The following is a 22644-nucleotide window of genomic DNA, read 5'->3' on the forward strand; positions in this document are numbered from 1 at the left end:
TTGCAGTGTTTGTTCTCATTATTATTAGTATTTTTTACACCCCAGGGGTTGCTTATTGCCGTCCACCTACCAATAAATTACTGTGAAGAGCCTCTGTATGACTTGGATGATTTCAACACAGTGAGAAAAGCAGTCTTAAACGCTTTAGTCTATAAATTGCTTTTCTTAGATTGTTTTAATACACAACATGTAGATGGACAAGGAAGAAATATATACAGTGGGGCAAAAAAGTATTTAGTCAGCCACCGATTGTGCAAGTTCCCCCACCTAAAATGATGACAGAGGTCAGTAATTTGCACCAGAGGTACACTTCAACTGTGAGAGACAGAATGTGAAAAAAAAATCCATGAATTCACATGGTAGGATTTGTAAAGAATTTATTCGTAAATCAGGGTGGAAAATAAGTATTTGGTCAATAACAAAAATACAACTCAATACTTTGTAACATAACCTTTGTTGGCAATAACAGAGGTCAAACGTTTACTATAGGTCTTTACCAGGTTTGCACACACAGTAGCTGGTATTTTGGCCCATTCCTCCATGCAGATCTTCTCGAGAGCAGTGATGCTTTGGGGCTGTCGCCGAGCAACACGGACTTTCAACTCCCGCCACAGATTTTCTATGGGGTTGAGGTCTGGAGACTGGCTAGGCCACTCCAGGACTTTCAAATGCTTCTTACGGAGCCACTCCTTTGTTGCCCGGGCGGTGTGTTTTGGATCATTGTCATGTTGGAAGACCCAGCCTCGTTTCATCTTCAAAGTTCTCACTGATGGAAGGAGGTTTTGGCTCAAAATCTCACGATACATGGCCCCATTCATTCTGTCCTTAACACGGATCAGTCTTCCTGTCCCCTTGGCAGAAAAACAGCCCCATAGCATGATGTTTCCACCCCCATGCTTCACAGTAGGTATGGTGTTCTTGGGATGCAACTCAGTATTCTTCTTCCTCCAAACACGACGAGTTGAGTTTATACCAAAAAGTTCTACTTTGGTTTCATCTGACCACATGACATTCTCCCAATCCTCTGCTGTATCATCCATGTGCTCTCTGGCAAACTTCAGACGGGCCTGGACATGCACTGGCTTCAGCAGCGGAACACGTCTGGCACTGCGGGATTTGATTCCCTGCCGTTGTAGTGTGTTACTGATGGTGACCTTTGTTACTTTGGTCCCAGCTCTCTGCAGGTCATTCACCAGGTCCCCCCGTGTGGTTCTGGGATCTTTGCTCACCGTTCTCATGATCATTTTGACCCCACGGGATGAGATCTTGCGTGGAGCCCCAGATCAAGGGAGATTATAAGTGGTCTTGTATGTCTTCCATTTTCTGATGATTGCTCCCACAGTTGATTTTTTTCACACCAAGCTGCTTGCCTATTGTAGATTCACTCTTCCCAGTCTGGTGCAGGTCTACAATACTTTTCCTGGTGTCCTTCGAAAGCTCCTTGGTCTTGGCCATGGCGGAGTTTGGAGTCTGACTGTTTGAGGCTGTGGACAGGTGTCTTTTATACAGATGATGAGTTCAAACAGGTGCCATTCATACAGGTAACGAGTGGGGGACAGAAAAGCGTCTTACAGAAGACGTTACAGGTCTGTGAGAGCCAGAGATTTTCCTTGTTTGAGGTGACCAAATACTTATTTTCCACCCTGATTTACGAATAAATTCTTTACAAATCCTACCATGTGAATTCATGGATTTTTTTTTTTCACGTTCTGTCTCTCACAGTTGAAGTGTACCTCTGGTCCAAATTACTGACCTCTGTCATTATTTTAAGTGGGGGAACTTGCACAATCGGTGGCTGACTAAATACTTTTTTGCCCCACTGTAGATGTCTGCTTAATGTAATCACTGCAGAGTGCAGACGGGTATCATTCATCTTTAAAGGGTTAGTTTGTTATGAGTGTATTTTTCATCTTTTTTTTCTTACTGGCTGTAAAGTTGGCTAAAAACTCGATACTTTGTTTTCTTTAACTCAGACTGGGATTGTTGTAGAAGGTTTGAAGTTGGAGATTGTGCTACTTGTAAAGACAAAACTTGCATCAGAGTGTATAAAATGGGTTCAGCCATCATACAGCTTTCGTTTTCTGATTGCCAGATCAGTGCAGCATTGATTTTTTTTTTCTTACTTTTTATTTTTGAGAGTGAGTGATCAATGTGTTTGCCTTCTTTAAACCATTGATAAACACCAAAGACCAACAAATCTCTACAGCTGGGTCGGTGCTGTAAATCCAGTAGTCTGAATGAATAAAAATACTTTATAGCATTGGAAATGAGAAATGAGACAAAATCCAAGGTGCTTGATTGCACTGGAAGCTAAGTCAGCACCTATAATAACTATGCTTGTACAGTCTATGTATGCACTGATTGTATTATTTATATATATTTTTTCATTTATGACTTTTCCCCTGACTGCTCACAATGGTCTTTTGGACAATCACAGTACATGCATTTTTCTTACTTATCAAGGGTATTGGAAGGATTTGCATTGGATGTGTGCAGCCTAAGTTTAAACTTGTCCTTCTTCCTCCATGGCTTTGTATTGATGTAGACAGCCACTCATGTCAGCCGCTCGTGCATGTGTGTTTTGTTTAATTGAAAGGGTTGCATGCTAAGTTGTCAGCTAGGTAACTTAAAGAATTGAGGATCACCTGGATACGGGGAAAGAGTCTTAGATGCAAAGATATGGACTTCTGCTTGATGTAATCAGAGAGTAGACCTGCAGGAATAATCTTTCATCTCTGAAAGCTTGAGTCTTAAGTGGTTTTTTTCTTATTTCTTTCTATTTACAGATGATGCAGCACTAATGAGCAGCCATCAGCCTTTAGATGAGTGACTCACAACAAAAACACCTGAACATCAATAGTCTACAGTAACAGTAAGAAACATTATCAGCTATCTTCCGAGCTGTCTTTGAAGTTATAATTATGTGTCGTCATGGTTATACAGCATGCTTCAATCCTCTTCCTTTGAGATCCTGCTAATGCACGTGCTTATTGTTCTGAACAGTGAATATCACTGTGACTGTGGGAGACGGTAGATGGCATATGGTAGCAATCACACCTACAGCTCTGACACATAATTCAGCTGTGTATATTCTCGTCATGGTTCCGCTGCTTTGTGATAAACGCAGACAGGAGTGAGGCGACAGTCCGATGCCATGTTCTTTTATCTTTCTTAAAAAAATGTATTTATGCTCACCGGTGACATTTTGATTCTTTTTTCCTTTAGAAGCACATCTTTCAAATTCTAGCAGTGCTGGAAAATATTATAGAATGATATACATTGTTATGTTGCTGTCCATATATTCTAGGTCAGTGGTTCCCAGAAGTTTTTGAAACCCTCTCATATGCACACCTGTAAGTCACAAAATATATGAACTGACGTCGAAGTAAAATAAGCTGCATTTTTATTGCTGTGCAGATTTGGAAACGACTTAATTGCGTATTGATAATACTTGTTCATGAACTGTTCTGCTTCAGTTTTTGTTTAACGCCAGGTTTAGTCAGCTTAGACGTTGTTTGCATTCCTATCAGCTGCATTTACAGTGACAAATCTCTTCATCTCTCATGCTCAGGCAATGTTTGTGACTGCTGCTCAGTCGGAGAACCTGCCTGCCACAAACTATGTTGGTTTACCGTGATGAGCAGCCGCCGTGAGCTGTCATTACTAATATAAGCTGTAGCTTGTTAGATGTTGTCCAAACCACAAGTACCAATTTATTAATTAGTCAACTTTTATTACCTCTGGATGATGAACTGTTTATATTAAATCCTCTTGTGTGTTCAAATCATAGACTGCCTATAAAAGTTGGCTATATCCACTGGGAAGTCACCTGTTTTTTTTGTTTTTTTTGAAGACTCAACTATGGCATTATACCTGCTTTCATTTTGTCTTTTGGGAATCATACTTGGCTGTATTTGAACAAGAGGGTAGAGTGCTAAATTATCAGCTTATGCTAGCATGGGTCCACTTTACACTGATAGATGACAATTAGTACTAGTGACACCTAAATATACCCCTTACAGCTCACTCAGCAAAACTGGATTCCTTGGAGTGGTTGTTAGTTCTGATCAGCACCCTGCAAGCAGGTCTGAACTGTTACTGAACTGTAAAAATGATGCTGCCACTACAAACACAACCAAGAGCTCAAGTTCAGTGACTCAGATTAGCTGAGGTGAAACTTGGCTGCAATTTATTTATTGAGAGGCACTAGATATTTTTTTTTGTTTTTTGTGAGAATACTTTAAGGCAATTCCACAAAAATAAGCCCTCCTCTCAACGCCTCTGACTGGGTTGTCTTTAGGGGATTAGGGTGAGTCGTAACTCTTTGGGGGATAATAAATGTTCGGTATAGGCATGAGTAAATAAAAGTAACAGTAGGGCCAGAACCACTGAGACAGTAACTTCTCCCATTTTGCACAGGGTCTGACTGTAACTGGTTTGGGATTGACAAATCATTAGCCACCCTGCTCCGTCCTGCATCCCTAAGTATCCTTGGGATTTTGTCCTCTGATGCCTTTATTGAAGTATGAATGAATAGACAGAAAGCACTTGGGTAGAAAAAGCACAGAAAAAAGTGATTGTATGAACAGGTGAAAGAGATGTTGTATAAAGTGCTTTGAGTGATCAAGTAGAGTTGACAAGCACTACTTGAGAACCAGTCTATTTGCCATTTACAAAGTAGAACCTTTTCTATTCGCTGTGGCACAAAATGAGTGTTTACAGAGGTGAGGTCAGAAAGCTGCTCTCCTGTATGCTTCTGTAGGACTGGAGATTTTTTTACAACCACAGCTATCGCTATCTGGTGGCCTCCAGATAAGATGCAAGTTAGTGTTAGAGCTCTTTCTTTTCTTTCTCTTTTTTTCTTTTAATATTCATTTCTATTATCAGTATTCTTCAGTAAAAATCAAAGATAAAATCATGATCCCAAGAGAAAAGCTTTTACAACCAAGCTTTCTTACTCTTTGAGCTAAAAAGTCTAAACAAATACTGCAAGCAGCCTAAAGCTACTTAGAATACGATGACCTGGATGACTGAGAACCTTCACAGACATTTAGGCTGCTTCCTTGTGCTGATGGGATCACTTCCTGACCCAGCGCCCAAGGGATTTGGGTATCCTCCGGAGACTGACCCAGGAGTCAGTCTTGTTAGGTGAATGTGTAAACCTCTGCAAGGTATTATTTTGGAGACAGTCTGGGCAGATGGGGTCTGATATGCAGACAGTCAGGACATGACGATAAAGATGAAGAAGACTTTCTGTAAAGCTGTAGTTTTGATGGGTTTTGGCATTTATTTTTTTAAAGCTAGACTTTAGAGTAGCATCCCTCTGTGGCAGCACCTTACTTATGAATTAAAGTTGGAGACTTTTTATTTTAAAAGTGAATCATTCATCTTATAAGAGCAATTTAAGCTTCTGTTGACCTTTTGGTTCATATTGAGTGCTTTGCCTTGTAGGACTTTTTGAGTGTTTGTGAGAGTAAACATAATCCTTTCCCTGCTTTCTAATGTAGTCAGTACTTTTAGAGCAGTTACTAACAGTAAAATATGGCCTTGTATAAATGACTTTGGCTTGATTTTATGTTGAAGCAGGAGAATGTCTTATCATGCAGAAACAGGGGTGTAGATTAGAGGTAAATTATTGAGATAGAGTTGGATCATAAATGAATCCTTCTTTAAGATTTACGAGTGTGTCACCGCTAATAAAGGAGGGTTTGAATTCCTGTGAAAAATGCCTGCAATCCAGAGGCAATTGAAAATATAATGACTACCTGCTATTGTGTACTGCATTGCTCACTATGGGTTTCTGTCCATTCTATTGGTTTCTGTATTTTTTTCCAAAATGATCATGCTTTTAAACTTGAATTTTCGCTTTATTTGAAGAGCGTTGGAGGGTCTGAATATTGTGAAACCTGGAGCGATTAAAGGGGAGAAAATGCCAGTGCTGGACAAAAACAGTGGACATACTTGTCGCTGGCTGGGATGCAGTATAAGCATTAATTCATCATCGCTTTAGATGATGGCTCTAGACAGATCTGTACAGTCTTTATCCAAACACTCTGGAGAAGCTGCCATGCCCCTTCAGATATACAGTGCTTTCTCAGCTGTTTCCTTTCCCCAGGAATTCACATTTACTTTCCAGTCAGAACCAAGGCTCCTCCATCGGAGCTTAAACTAGAGAATCTGCTCCCCTCACACCTAAATCACATATGCGCTATTTTACGAAATGAAACTCTCTTGCATGCATTCAAGGAAGTGAACCAATTGTAGATTGTTCTGGGCGGTCTAAAAAAGTTAGAAAATGCACCCACTAATGGGTCTAAAGTTAAAATTCAATCTGTGGTTTTTGGAGGAGTGGTGTGTTACTGTAGAACTATTCTAGCCTGGGTTGCCAGATACTGTGTACAGATTAAGCACAGGTTTTGGTTTCCCCACAGTCCACATTGTGAACATGAATGTGGTGACAGGCATTTGGGAAGCTGTTCATAAGCTCTTTGACCAGCTGTAGTTTGCCAAAAAATGTCCTTTGTATTATATTTTCTTCCACAAACACAATGATGCAAAATTCTTATGCATGCCAGACCATTTGAAACTCTTTCCCATAACATTATGACATAAGCAGTACTAGCTTTGTGGGCACATTATTGAAAATGTCAGGAAATCGTTTCAACCTTCTGAGTTGCCAATTTAGATTAAGGTTTTGCGTTGCAGTTAGGATTTTAGGCTGGGAATTCATGGGATGTGAAAACTACAGCACTGAAAAGGCTTTATTACATTAATGCTGTAATAGGATTCTAGTTTGTGAAGTTTTCTTGAGCGTTTACTCCCCGTTGTTTCCCATCAAGTAATTCTTTGTAGACTTCTCTTAACTACATTTTGGTGGCGGGTTGTCTGTATTCTTTCAGATTACATGACTCTGTTTTTATTACAGTGGAGGATTTTGAGTTCATTTTAGGCTGTATGACCCCATATGGAAAAGATATATATAAATCTTTTAAAGGTTGTATCTGTCTTGTGTGAAACTTGTATGAAAAGCATATAAGAGTGAAAACAGATATAATATCCCTTGAAAAATTATTTAATGAAACTTGTATGTTTTGGCCGCCTTATTGATTTACTCATGAAAGTGGCCACTTTCATTAGTAATCACATATAAGTTTTTACTATTTCTTTTCCATATGGGACTATTCTGGATTCAACTCAGAGCTATACATTTTAGTAGCCTTATTCTCTGAAAGGTGAAGGTCTGTGATTTAATTTGTAGGTTCTACAGAGTCTGCATAAATAGTTTTTGGGTTTCTTTTTTTAACCTACGCAGATGTAGAGTTCATTGTCTGTAGATTGGTTGATTGAATCACAGTGCTTGCTGTGGACCAAAGCTTCCCCTTGTACTGATTTTGATGGTCACTGTAACCTCATATCTATCTCATTCTTGTGAATATAATACCCCAGGAGCATCTGGAGGGAATATAATTACTTTTCACACAAAGGTTGACTTCCATTCATTTTGAAATTGGTACAATCTTGGTAGATGTTTTATATCCCCCAAAACAGTTATGGCCAAATTTATTAATTAGTATAAATTTAAACATAATTCCAGAATTTATTTGCTAATTATGACAAAATTCCAATGCAAATGTACAAAAATTATGAAGTGATGACATTTTATTTTAACATGCAACATGATTTGCAAAAATGCAGTACTGGGCAAATGTCTTCAGCTGCCCCTCATTTCTTTATATTTTGGTCCCAAAGAGCCAACAGACAGGTACAACAAAGAGTTTCTACAACCACCTATAAAACATGGTGGTGGCTGCATTTCAGCCAGTGTTATTGGAGATCTTGTAACAACTGATGGAATTGGAAAATTACATGAGATTTTGATCTGCAGAACCATCTGGAAAAAAGCTGATTGTCACCAGCTTCACTTGATCCCAAATGCACTGCCAATGCAGTAAAAGCATAGTTGGATAGCAAAACACACAGGGGAACATTATCAGTTTAGAACTGGCCTCTCTAGAGCCAAGACCTCGACATTATTGAAGCAGTGCGGGTCCTTTTAACAGAGAACAGAACAAAAATGCAAAATTATCCAAAGAAGAGCTTTGAATGTCCCTTCAAGGAGCCTGGAAAACTATTCCTGAAGGTTACTTGAAGAAATTCAGTAGAAAAATTAAAAGTCAACATAATGAATTGTAACTCTATTTATGCCTTATATTTCAATAAATTGCTGCACATATTTCCCATTTTCCTACCAATTTATAAAGCAATGAGAAGTGGCTCAAGACCTTTGCACAGTACTGTACTTTTTATAGTCATTATTAAATGCCAGACGATATTTCACAGTGGCCGGCTGCTGAATTGGTGACAATAATTTTCGGTTATCTGTGGCATATTTTACTAAGTACTCATCCAGGATTCATTATCTGATGCTCAGTTAGTACTCTGTAAGCAGCTTACCATTAACCATAAAGCCAGAGTCACACTGCGTTTCCGCCTCAATTTTTACATACATTTTTCATGGATGTTCACTGTAAAAGATCTGCCATTTGGAAGACTTAATAACAAATCCTTCTATGTTTTGTTTATTTGTGTGGTTTTTTGGTTTATTTTTTATTTTTATTTTTTTTTACAATGACATCTATTAGAGAAAAACATGTCCGACATAAAAGGCAAAAACACACTTCATAGTCTTATTAAATCAATGTGTCACTGTAACGTCCCCAGTCCTCAAACCCGGCATCATGGACACACAGTACGACATCTGCTAGTTGTGTTTGGTTTGTTTGTGTGTGGAGCAGGGGTTTCACACAGAGGGCCCTATACACTTGCACAAACACTGCCTGGCACTGCTTTGTCCAACAGATCTGGGGCACCTTTTAAGGTGAAATCAGTTAAGGTGCTGGTGAGCTCTGCAAAGCCAGGCACAAACCGGCAGTAGTAACCCGCCAGCCCCAAGAACCTTACCTCTCTTTGGTCTTGGGATGTAAGCAGGATGCGATGGCCTTTTTTGGTTTTTGTTTTTTCACCTGCGGGTGCATCTTCCTCCATCCTACCACACACGTCTTCGGTTTGGCTGTGAGCCTGCCTCAGGAACTTCATGACCGCAGCCACCCACTGCACACTCCACCCAGGTGTCACTATAGATGATGATGTCAGCAGCAGCATATGCAGCGCATGGAAGCAGGACCCGGTCCATGGGGACTCTGAACAAGCTGACCTAACTGTTCCAGGAGCTCATGGAGCTGGGGCTTGGGCTAAGCATCAAACTGTGACACCTCATTCACTTTGCAGTAGTCAACACAGAACCGTGTAGACCCGTCTTTCTTCTCTTCTGTTATTCCCATCTTTAACATTTCAGCCAATTCCTTCTGAATAATTTGTGTTTTATGTTCAGGTAATCTATAGGGTTGGAATGGAGCGTCATGCCTGGGTGCTCTATGAGCTTGGTACCGGCTGGGTCTGTGTGAGATGATTATTACAATGGAGAGAGGTGGGAATGGTGGAATTTGGCACCTCCAGCACCACCTCATCTCTTACCTTTACCAGGCTCACCAGAGAAGCAGTTTCAAAGTCTCTCCACACTTTGAGGAGGTTGAGGTGAAATATCTGTGTGGCTCCTCCACTGTCTGACTGTACCACTTCATATGACGTCCCCCATTTGCTGGGTGACCATGAAGGGCACTTTGCCAATTGGCTAGTAATTTTGAGCTAGAGGAAGGGAGTAATACAAGCATTTCATCTCGCTGTTAAATAGCCCCTCTGTTGTACAGGCGTTGCTGACATTCCTGGGCCTGGGGCAGATTTTCTCATGAAAACATGTGTAGCTTGGCTCTCAGGTTCAGAAAGTATTGAGTTTAATTCTTAGCTGGGCTTGGACCTTCCTCAAAATTTTATTTTATTAGGTCTAACACCCCACGCAAGACATGAATGACATGCCCTGGCCAGTCAGTATCTCTTTTGGGATGCTGACTCGGGAAATGACCTAAAACAGTGCATGGGCCACACGCTTTGCATTAATGGTGTGTAGCGGTACTGCTTCGGGATGTCGCATTGAATAATCCAACACAACTAATACAAAGTGATATCTACATGAACTCTGGTGAAATGGCCCAATGAGGTCCATGAGGTCCTCAAAAGGAACCTCCATTAACGGTAGTGGGTGCAAAGACTCTTTTGGAATGGCTGGCTGGTTGACCAGTTGACACACCGGGCAAGGTGCGCACCATTGACACACTCCAGGGTTTTATCGTATCCCCTGTGACCAGCCAACCCCATGTGACCAGCCATCGATTGTAATTAGCCACCTGAAAAATCATGACCTGGCGGCTTTGGGCATCAACAACTAGGTGTGTTCTTCCTGTGTGTGAGTTTTGCGGCTCACTCGATATATAATCTGATCCTAATCAATACAAAATGATTAGTGCAACTAACCAGTACAAAATGCAAAAATGTCAGAACTGCTGACATTGAGTGTGGGGTGTCGTCACGAGACTGCTCCAGTGGAAAATCTTCCATGGAGTGAATTACCACAACCTGAACCCTGTAGTTTCAAATATTGAAAGCAGAAAAGTGATATTTCAGCCTATTAACTAGTCACCCGTTGAATGCAAAACCTCAGATTTTCCGATTTGAAAAAAAAATCGGTGGTTTTTGAGAATTATCTTTCAATTATTTCTTTTAATTCCCCTAAACTGAAGAACAACAGGTTTTACTTAAATGTGGTAAAACACTTGTTTTTCAACTATATTAAATTCGTCCTCTCTAAAGAAAGCCTGATGTATGAACGGATTCATATTTTTGCAGACACTCTTATTCTTATTCCACACTTATTCTCTATGCTTTCAGTGTGCACAAACATCCAGTCAGTCCAAACTCTTCCATTTTCTCCACTAATGTTTCTAGACTATGGCACACGTCTCTATAGAATTTAGTAATTATGTACCTGCATATGAAAAATAATGGAATGATTCTTCTGCATGGTTGAATTTATGGCATATGTGCACTGCTCCCACCCACCCGACTTTCTTCTTTTCCATCATCATCTCCGAGTCAAGCTTAACGCTCCTCTTCTTCATCTTATCTTGACTTAAAGGAGGATGTTGTCATGAGGTTTATGACCATGCTTATATGCAATCATGGCGAAGTTGGTTTAGGCTTTAGTTCAGAAGACCATGAATTCAAACTCTGCCCCACAATCCCAGTACATCATCCATTAGCGGATGATTTTTACCAGCACACATCAGAGGAAGAAGGCCTAGCCGGTCATGACAGCTATTGGCAAATTTCATGCAAAGTCTCCTGTTTAAGTTACTTCAGTTTGTCTCCACCTATTCTGCTTTTTTCAATGCCATGCTTAACTTAACAATGACATGTCTGTTAGCCAGTGAAAGCAATTCTGTTCTGTATCCAATATACAGTGTGTTATTCCTCTTAAAATTGTCACGAAAATTTCTCTCAGAGCTTTTGGCCTGTAAAGAATTAACACTTATTTGCCTTTAAGAGCTTGATTCTTTGTATCTTATGCAGAATGGTGGACTGAAGAATTTTGACCTGAGCCAGGGCTTGAATTTCAGTGCAGGTCTGCACATACTTCCATAAGTTCCTTTAAATCAAGGACTTGTGCACATGCTTTTACTGCATCATAACTACAGCAATCAACCCAGCATTTACAGCTGAGCAGAAGTGCTAACGAGAAGCAGCCGTGATAACCTGTGATACACGTTCTTGCCTTATCTCTGCAAGACTACAAACTCCTTTAATGTTTCAGAAGGCTACACTTGCACGTGGACAATCTTTGAATCTAGAGCCATTCAATTCTAAATCATTAGCTAAAGATGAAGAAGCCTCTTAGGACAGACCAACAGATGCTGTGAGGACTTGTGCAAACAACAGTTTCAGTGAAGTTAATGTTAACAATATTAATGCTCAGGAATCTCAGGTAGCTGATTCCAATTTTATTAAAGTTAAACAACAATCCAACCATGAATTTCAGTGTAACTGCCTTATATATATCCATGCTTTAAACTTATGAAAGAAGCTGTTTGCCAGTGCAGATGTGACAGAGGACTGGGAAAGAACAAAGCATGACATGGAGACAAAAGAAAAGCCATCAAAACAAAAACAGAGCAATGTTGCACTTAGAGGAGAATGACAAAACACAATCGAAGATAAGAAAAGAAAACCTCAGACCTTCAAGTAGAATCACCTCCAAAGTGTCTAAGGTTCTTTTTGTTGGAAGCATTTAAGGGGGGATTCGCCCCACGTTTAAAACATGAATTTAAACCCTTCATCTCAGAGCTGTAACTGTTTTTTTTTTTTCTTCCTTTTTAAAAAAAAAAAAAAAATTAGATAATGGAGATGAATTCTGTATATTAACACTGAATGTACTACAGCTTTCTGAGCCTGTATGATGCACATTTGGAAGACGTGAGTAGAGAATATATTCTAATACAGGGTTTTGTTTTTCTCGGGCTGTCAGTTGTTTGTTGTATTGACACAGATGACATGTGGGAAGATTTTACAGAAAAGCCTCTTTGAATTGAGATGACCTAGACATATGTGGGGGATTAAAATTACAAGAATAATGTCACACAAATACAGATATTTGTATTCAGCCTTGTTGGAAAACACAGTCTGTTCTGTTTCTGTTGTTTTACATAAGGCCAGAGGCACTAAAATGGTGGAGCTGTTATATCTATACCTGGAGCACAACATGTTTTATATCAATCTATAATTTGACATCTAAATGTTATCTAATATAAAGAGCTTTACACTTTATATATCTATATATTTGTGCATTCAAATGCAATCTAATGCACTAGCTCTGCCAAGTTTTTTTTAAAATGCATGGGTGTTCCTAAGAAACTGCTTGTTGTGACCTTTAGAATTCCCAAAATTGCTGTTTTTGGGTCTCGCCCTGGCTTATATGACCGCAGAATAGACCTTTGCTTGCAGATGAATGCAGCGGGGAGGGTAAAGGTTAATTAACAAAACACTTGAATGAAACAGTTAATTTATTCAAATCAATAGTACAGCAGAGCAGCAGACCTTTTGAACACTCTCGAGCAAGTTTGTAGCCTGCAGCAACAAGAAGAGCATTAGCAGTGGACACCCTTCCACTTTCACCTTGTACCTCATGATATTGGATGCCATGTCTTTTAATTAGCTGCTTTGTGTAGAATCAGCAAAGGACCAGTTCATGACCTATTGAGTTTCCATGTGATACAGTTTGGAGGAAGATTGATTACATGATGTAATCCATTTTTTGAAATAAATATTAATGCACATTTAGGATTATTCTTTGCTACTACTACTACTGGAGATAGTTTACAGTGGGTCGAGGAGAGATGCCTTTATTGCAAAAAATAATTAAGTGATATAAACACTTTTTACCAATGTGCAGGGACACTTTGAGCCTCTATTGTGCAAGATTGCTGAATCCAGCCATCCGTTTCAGGGTCAAAGTCAAATTGGAGCCTGTCCGAGCTGTCATAAGGTGACATGCAGGGTACATGCTGGACAGAAAACCACTCACATTCACGCGTACTGCCAATTTAGAATCACCAACTTACCTAACATGTATGTGTTTGGGATGTGATGGATAAGATGCACACTTAAAAAACCCAGCCAGCCAGTGGCCCTCTGGTCTCAGCTCATTCATACAGTGAGGATTGGTTGCTGTTCCACACAGTTTAGGCTTTGGTGTTTCAGGTAGGAGGTGGCTGACACTGGTGATTGATTGTTGCCCATTAATAGTTGAATACTTTCACAGAGCCGGAGGGCAATCGTTCTAACTTTCGATTGCGCATACAATATGTTTCCATTATGATTTCCCAGTGGAATATGGAAGAAAATTTGTGCATAATGAAGGGCATAGAATACTGTTCTTGAATTTTTCTGCTACTCACAAACATCGGCCTTCTACACAGCAGATATAAACCTTATTATATTTATACATATCTTTGCTTTTTTCCCTGTAATACTAGCAAGATTGAAATGGACTGATTAAAGATCCATCTAAGGATGAGCACTGCACAATGTTCACAGCATTTCTGTAGCCCCAGTTTAGTCCTGCTGGCAGCATCAGTGACTGTCATTTCGTCAGTCCACCACTACTGACCAGGCATTTAAGCTCCCCCATAGAGTCGTACTAATGGCGTTAATGATGGCCTGACATTTCTTCTGGCATCACCTGCAGGGTGACGTTTGAGTTCTTTTGGTTAAACATGCCTGTCATAGCAACACTGGTTACGGACAGATAATGGACCTCTTTTAAATCCATAATCCACATTAGGCAGATGGAGGGGTGTTGGGGTAAGTCAAAGGTTTGTCAGCTGGGAGATTACAGTTTGTGTCTCCTTTTGCACTTTGCTTCATTTGGTTTTCCCTCACTTACTTGCGTGTGACTTTGAGATGGCAGCAGCTGTGACAAAATGGCAATATTTGACACCCTTGGAATGAAAACAAACTGATATTACACCTGCTGTTGATTAGCATTTTAACAACTAGAGCTGGACCTTAATAGTCATCCTTTGGTATTTGGTTTTTAGTTTTTAGGAATCGTATATTTGCTTGAACTGGTTTTACGGTGGTGGTAAATTGAAATGATTGCTTTCTCTTTCGGCCATTGTCATCACATTGCAGTGAGCGGTGCGAGTCACGCCAACTGAAAATCCATCTCTGGTGTCACACATTGGCACTTTGCATCACTGCCTGGATGAAGCACAAATCATATGGAGGCTGCAAATCTCAATGAAAATCCACCGAGATGCTTCTCATTGAGATGCACATTCCTGCTTCTCCACCCACTCCCCACTCCCACAAACACACTTACACATGCATCCCAGGCAAGGATCGAAATAATTGGAGTCTAAACTTGTTGAAAATCTGTAAACCATAAGAACTGTAAATACTAGAACCCAGAAGAAGATACTTTAAAGCCTCGTATTTAGTTGTTTTTATTGCGTTCTGGGGATTTCATATGGAAATTAGCTGCTTGGTAAATCTGGTGCAGCGTATGTCTTCTCCTGTGAGAGTAGTGCTTTAAGTTATTGATATCTACAAATAAATAAACTGGACACGATCACTATGCCATCCAAATTATTTGGTTTCCTGCTCAATTAGAAATGATTCCCAAAAGTGCGACGTTACAACCACGTTATGAAACAGTCAGAAGAGATGACTCATTGTTTTTATCGGTTGACCTAGATGCTTTCAAGTTGCTGTGTCTGTTGTGCCACTTTGCTGTTGCCTCGAATATCTGTTACTCATAAAATGGTAAAAAAAATTGATGTTTAATCCTGTGAAATGTGTTGTTTTTTTTAATCATTGACAGGCTCATAATGTTGTACACAGATATGTTCTTTCTGTGTACACTGACAGATGTTTTTAAAGTGTTATAGATATCATTAATTATTAGTTCATTTTTTCCCAATTCTCCTCTATGGGCATTTATTAATATCTTTGGCTCTTCAACATAAATGTCCCCATTTTCCCAGAAAGTGTCTCGGCTAGCCACTTCCCTTACCTAACCACAGCTGTTCATACAAGACACAAATGTGAAGCGATACTGGGCAGTGCAAAGAAAAACCCCTAGAAAAATAAAGTGCGAACAGAACAGCCCAAATCCGGAGACCCTCCCTGCTTTAAATGCTCTCTCATGCAGAAACCAAAGTTGTGCTGGCCAGCATAAACACATCGCCACCCAAGGCCCTGACCAAGCTGAATCTCTAACTGGATACTGGATTTAAAAAAGAAAAAAGAAAAGAGAGAATGAACAAGAAATGTGCTCTTTTCTTCTCCGAGTGACCTTTCTCAATTGGCTGGAAACTAAAAAAGTCTTCTCTTTAAAAGGCATTATTTGCCAGATGCAATGCTTGATCTCCACAGCTATATTTTCTGTTGCAGTTGCTGCAGTTCACATATATAGAAGCTTCCAAAATGTTATGTATTCTCATTGCATTTCAATGCATATTTGAATGTATCTGAGTTTTAATGCATCTATTAATTGCTGGGAACTAAAACTCAGTACTTATACTTTCCTGTTAGTGCTTGACCATAACTACAAGTAGTTCACCATATCAACAGTTTGGTTCACACCGAGCAACCACGAGGATTAGAAAAAGGAGGGAAAAACCTTTGAGCAACAGTTACTTACTATTACTTACTGACAGATTACTTTCTCTAGCTGTTTGTTTTGGGTTTCACACACGAATCATGAGACTGACACCAAAGGACACTTAGATCAGAGATCCCAGCATCAAACCCTCCATAATAAATGGTAAACTCTAACCTATGTATATCAGAAATGCAAAAATGGCATCACTGGGATATATTTCCAGGTCACTCTAAACAATAGCTGTGTTGGCCCACCAGCATAGTAACATGAGGAAGGGACATAACATATGATATGCACAAAATTAGCATATCATTATATATAGTTAGCTTTTGAAGCTATTTCTTAATTGCCACTTCTCGACCTCTGGTGTAAAGCATGCTTATTTAAATTATGTTTAGCAGCACACTGGTTTGCTGACAAACCCTTAACGGTGCCTTCTCATCTTCTCTGCCATTGCTGTCAGATAATCATAGTCATTCTGATGTTTCTGACACATTTTCCTCCTCCTAACTTGGCTGTTAAGTCCTGTTATGAAGTCTAGAGGTGAAGGTTTTGATAGTGGATGTGATGATCAGGTGGATCTGACTGTCGGTCACAAATTATTGGCCAATGAGCATATTCTGGATTATCATATTTTGGCTTTGTTATCTAGTACAGAGTACTTAGAATCACCATGATTTACAGAATGTTGACCTGGTGTTTCATTTAATATGAGTGAAAATGCTGACTGAGCCCAAAAACTGAGAAAAGTGTTAAAGTCAGGGTCAAGTTTAATTTTCCTACAGACTTTTATAGGACTGAAAGTCTTTTTGCAACCACAGGTATCACCCCCTGGTGGCCATTACGAACACTGTAGATTTAAGACTAAAAGCTACATGCATCTATCTGTGCCTTAAATCGTACACCGAGTTCCTGTACTTAACCTCTACGTGTTCTGACGCCTCTGTTAGTAACAGTGAGAGCTCATCTGTGTGGACAGTGTCTCTGTGAATGGTGCTGGAGTGTTGTGACATGAGATAGCAGAAATGTTGTTGTGATAGGTCTTGGCTTCAGAACTGTACCCCCACCTCATGAAAAACATGAAGCGCATTAAACTGAAATGAGGAGGACAGCTTGAGTGGTAGCGCCGCACCGACTTCTGCGAGATTTGATTATGATTTATATTTTGATCTCCTCCTTGTGTCTAAAAAACAGAGCAGGAGCAACCTCATCTGCCTGTTTGGATCAGCCTCCTCTGATACACTTTTAATAAAAGTGGTCAGTTGCTTGTCCTCAAGTATTTGGACTTCAATGAGATGCTCAAAAGTTTTTGAAGGAGAGATTCAGATCGACAGTTTCCTGAATAGCCCGCTGGGACACGACATTTGCATAACGCTTTAGATGTTGACATAGAAAAATCTCAATAAGAAGACAAAGTAGGCTGCCGATTCAGCTGTTTGTCAGCTCCAATTTTGTTTTTGCATCGCCCCTACCCACTTTGAGGTCACTCCCGGGCAGTTCATCTCTATGTGATAAAAACTGAATGTCAGATTTTAAAGCAGTGTAACACTTGGAGCTGCCGGTACTCACACTTTGAGCCGTAAATGTTTTCAGAGTGCAGAGAAAAAGGAAAAGGTATTATTAAGTTGACATCATCTCACAGGGAGGCTTTTTGTGCTCCAAGTTAGAGAAGTGTTGTTACTTCTACTTCATAATGTTTTGGCCGTACTGCTGAGTTGATTGATGCCAAGATGTTGACCTAAGGCTGTTGCCAGGGTGCATAGTGTGATGATGAATCACACACTGCAGCAAAAGGGTCAGCCTGCAACCTCTGGCGAGATGGCTTTTATGGCTCATCTGTGGTATGCCCCTGTGCATCACAGCAAAATAGTCCCTGTCCAAAGGGGTCTCTTGTTTTGCACATGTGAAACTCCTTTTGGACAAACTGTGGGCGGAGGAAGTTGGGTTTGAATGTCAAGTATCTTGTGTCTAGGCAAACACTTCTTGTTGAGCTTGCAAGCCCCATCATCTCTGCTTACTGTAGTCCTTAGCGCACCACCATCTGGCCCACAGCTGAAAACTATTAAGATCCTCTGAAACTTCCTCTTCACTATTCCACCCCAGTTTGGAGGCAAGTAAGTAGCTTTTTATCACGGCTCTGTTGTTGTTTGCATGTTTCTCTCCATACAGCAGGTCTTTTCCCCCTCTCTCCTCTCCTTTTAAAGAGTAGAAGGGAAGAGGTGCCTTTCTTTTATAAAATATGTCAGGATTTTGCATTTGATACACGTCAGATGAAAGTGCTGGGCTGTGAGAGAGCAGGACTGCCTTCCAGATTAGACACCAAAAACACGACGGTTGATTCAGTGGAGGAATCCTGGCACCAAATTCATAAACAGATTGTATTTGCGATGGCTTGCACTTAGGCAGCGAGACTTCAGAGCCGAGGCGAGAGCAAAGTGAGGAAAACAAAGGATCTTTGTTGATTTTTCTTTGCTGGGGCATCGTGTTGGGACCACAGTGCACACTCTGCTCTTATCCCACGTTGAAAGCGCGCTGCCTTTTGAGTGCATATGGTTTGGATTAGTGAGCGGCTGAGGGGGATTTTTAAATGGGACATTAACTTTGCTTTCTTGCTTTCATTTGAAGCATTTTGAAACATTTTGGGGTTTGTTAAACTTTTGCGTTTTTCCGTGCGTTGACTGGGCTTGAAAGAGGAAGACCGCACAGGGTCAGAGTAGGTTGCACTCAGCTCTAGTAAGTTTCTTTCCCAAGCTAAATTCCAAATGTATGAGTCACTGAAGGTGAGTTGTCTGAATCTGGACATGGTTTTTGGAAGGACGAGAATCTAAGTAAGTAGTTGCTGCTTCACTTTTTCTACTAGCCTTGCTCGTAATTCACAAACAAAATTCAGCCTACATAGAATGTACTGTGTAATTAAGTCTTAGCCTGTGTGTGTGTGTGCGTGCGCTCGCTCGCTCGCGTGCGTGTGTATGTGTTACAGTACAATGTAAAGGCTCTCTGGGCTTTTATTGCCATTTAATTATTGACATATGTGCTCATTTGCTTTTCTTGTTAGTCTTAATACTATAAATTCTTTCTTAATTGACCATTGAAGTGAGTATAGAGTGGACTGTTGTTGAGGAATTCAGAAGAACACGGTGCTTCCTCTGCAGCTGGTAAACATTTAAGAAGACTGACGACATTTGCAGCTCAGTGTTAAGTCTGTGTAGGTGTGTGTGTGTGTGTGTGTGTGTGAGAGAGAGAGAGAGAGAGAGAGATCCGGGTTCTGCCGTCCTCCCGAGAGGGTGCTGTTGAATCGGCAAACAGGAAGCTATTAAAACAGGCGCGACACTTCAGCTGTCAATCAAAATGAGTGATATCACAGTCAAGTGTCAGGCGAACCATTGCACTACGTCCAAGTATGTCACAAACAAACAAAAAGGCTGCCAGGCCTTTTTCCACTGTGGATGCCAGAATGAGGCAATCTTTGTTTTAAGACGTTAAAGCTCTTAGCTGTGACTTTTAGGGAGGTCGTGTAAACCACTCTGCACGATTATGGATTCAGGCCAGTTCCGTCCTTTTTTTTTTTTTTTTTTTTTTTTTGGTCTTTTTAATGGTTCACTTTTGGATCCATGTATCCAGTCTTTCCAATCATTTGTTCTTACAAATTTTCTTGGGCTTCAGTATCCCTTATTGTGCTTTTAAGGAAAAGCAAAGGGTAGAACACAGCTTCCAGTGGGAGCATGTTTTTTGTAATTTTCAAGTCTATTTTATCTTTAATTTTCAGGTGTACTACACCTCCAGAGTCCTGCTTTAGGTTAAAAAGGCTTTTTATGCTCTCGATGGCTCACACCCCCTCATACTTTCTGCTGCTCTCTCCCCAATTTCGAATGGAAAAAAACTAAAACTAAAACAACCCATACTGATGCTATCAAAATACCAGAAACCATTAAAAGGAAGATGAGTCTTTTAAGACAGTTTTATTCTGCAGCAAACACATATCTGTTGCTTCGAAGAGAAAGGTAAGAATGCACTTAAATCTAAATATACAGTCCCAGGTAGCAAAGCAGCGACTGCCAAGGTCTTAATTTGGCAAACCAAATACTGCAAAGAAGTTTGATGCAGAGATCTGGAGAGTTTGCTTTCCCTGTCGCCTTTGGCTAAATGCACATAATAATAGTGTCCTTGCGGTTCACCTGCCTATGTGATGCTTGCAACGGCATCATGTGTGGCTTAAGCAAGAACACGTCGGTCTCTTTCAGCAGTCGATTTTCTCTTCTAGCTGACTGAGGAATGTCAGAGTCTCCACCCTGAAGCTTGTTCCATTTAAAATTTCTACAACCTTTTCCAGGGCCTCTGTCAGAGGAAAAAAAAGCTCCCCTTACAGCGAGACCCCACTACATTGTGTGTGTTTTCCCCTCAGTGATGTGCCTCACATCATTATGTTCCTCATTATGTGCACTTTAGAGTGTTTCATTTTTCAGTCTGTTAAATGCGAGTTCAGAAATGCGTTGGTTTCTGTCAGTGATGAGTCTTCTTTTCAAAACGATGTTGTGTTTGTTTGTCAGAATCTCTCCCCTTGGTAATAAAGATATGAGACTCAGACACAGCCTCAGTCAGAGCTAATGATCCGTTACCCTCCCATGTCGCGGTGATCGATTCATTTTGTAACGCTTAACTTTTAATCTTATTTCTCAGCCCTATGGAGTATTGGCTGATAATTGTATTCATATTATAACCCATTTTATAAATGTCGTCATTTGTTCACAATTGCCGATGAACATAAACATCGTCAGAGTTTGTTGCAGTGGGAGCTGATGAAGGGAGGTAATGGCAGAGAGGCCAAAGTAACAACCACCTAAACTGAGGTCTTTTTTGGTTACATTTTACCAAGCTAACCAAACTGCTGAATGAAGTCACTGAAGTGGAATTTTCTACAAATGATCACATAAACATTGTGACAAAGTCCCAACTGTTCTGAGGCCAAAGTATATGTTTCATAGCTGCGGGTGTCAGTCCCGTGAATCGATATGTGCCTCCATATTAGAGCCTGGCTGCTTTGTGCCAAATCACGGTGCTGCTATTGTCTGTCTCTGGGTTTAGCTCCGCTCACATCCTCTGTGTTTTGAATTGGGTCTAATAAGCAGTGTTTGTGTTTCAGTCTCCTTTGACTGTCTGGGTTCTTTTGGATGATGCTTTTTGAGCTACTAAGTTGCCAAGTTTTGCAATAAATTAATCATACAAAAACAATTCATAAGTCATTTTTCAGAAGAAAATGGTAAACACTGCCTCACAGCTCTAACACACAACTTGCAGCTCACATTCACAGCTGTGAAAATGAAAGCACGCTCTTTCATTTGTAGCAGTTCATGTATCATAACATAATTTTCTTTAAAAAACCCATCTGGTTCTTATTGCGTTCTAAAAATATTTAAAAATATTTCTGTTTAAGAAGTTAATCATTTATTCGTTGAGCTCTGAGGAAATTCCCTCGAATCTTTCAAGTCACATGACGTTTTACAAGAATGGGCTGTTTGGACAGCGGGGTGTTTTCTGTATATCCATCAGTTGATGAATGACATAACTGAGATTTAATACGCTTAATAGACATTTTTATGTGTCACAGCTAACAAGAAAAATGATTAATTTCATTGGCTATTCTAGGATGTTCCTTGTAGAGAGCAAACACCAAACCCTTTTTTTAAAAAATGTGTCAGTTTGGATCATGTTGAAATTTAGCAGCTTGTACAAGATTTGTTGTTTCATCAACCCCAAACTTTTAATAGCTCAGTATTTGCATTGTAAATGTAAGAGAGGGGAAAGTTGTGTTCATTTCCTTTATAGCCCATATAATGTGTTTGTAGAGGCAAAGATTGAAAGAGCTGTTGTGTGCCAGTCCTTGCACATTTCCCACCAGCAAATGTGTAAAGAATTATGATTGTGCGGGTCGCTGACAGCTACCTGGTTCTGGACAGTTTGTCCTTGCAGTCCTCTCCAAAGCTGGGCTCTCATGGGGAACTGATGCAAAAGCTCGGAAGCAGTCAAAGCAGTGTCACATTTGGAGACATTGTGGAGGTGGATGCTTTGCATTCCCAAAAGAAATCACTACTTTTGTTTTTGTGAGGTAGCAATGTCAATGTACTGTACAGTTTGTCTGTTTGGACGCGTTCCCGCATGCATTACTGCAGCTACAGTAGGTTTAAAGAAAGAAGGATGAAATCTGACTTTTATCCATGTTTCACATCATCTCTTACTTTATCCATTATCAGTATTACTCAAATCCTTTTGGTTCTTTGTCTTTCTATAATGTAATAAAAACCTGGAGATGATTAGTAACAGCTAAACAAACAAACGTGTGTATGTGTGCATTTGCTTAGCTGAAAAATTTGCCCTAGTTCTGCTGAAAAGATTTGAACATTAATGCCAGCGCCTGTAAGAGGATCACGGTAAACAATGCAGCGTTTTACCGTGCAGCTTTGTTGCTTCCCTTTGGTACAAATTGCCATTCTTAGACACACCTTGTACCGTTAAACAGCAAGAACAGTGAGTTC

At 40.2% G+C, this 22644-nt stretch overlaps 1 protein-coding gene across 6 annotated transcripts in view; it reads left to right on the forward strand.

The window, feature by feature from the left end:
- gulp1a (GULP PTB domain containing engulfment adaptor 1a) overlaps positions 1–22644 on the forward strand; it is a 94110-nt gene that overhangs the window by 38955 nt on the left and 32511 nt on the right. The window contains exon 2 of one of the 6 annotated variants that reach the window (XM_080902428.1): positions 2787–2872. The exons of 2 other annotated variants lie outside the window; for them this stretch is intronic. The gene's annotated coding sequence lies outside the window, so the exon portion shown is untranslated. Of the gene's footprint in view, positions 1–2786; positions 2873–18043; positions 18229–18618; positions 18943–22644 lie in introns of those variants that run through there. 3 more of the 6 variants (XM_080902429.1, XM_080902431.1, XM_080902430.1) reach the window with 3 other exon arrangements.

The sequence above is a fragment of the Rhamphochromis sp. 'chilingali' genome (genome assembly GCF_963969265.1).
Source record: "Rhamphochromis sp. 'chilingali' genome assembly, chromosome: 14".
NCBI classification, from domain to species: Eukaryota; Metazoa; Chordata; class Actinopteri; order Cichliformes; family Cichlidae; genus Rhamphochromis; species Rhamphochromis sp. 'chilingali'.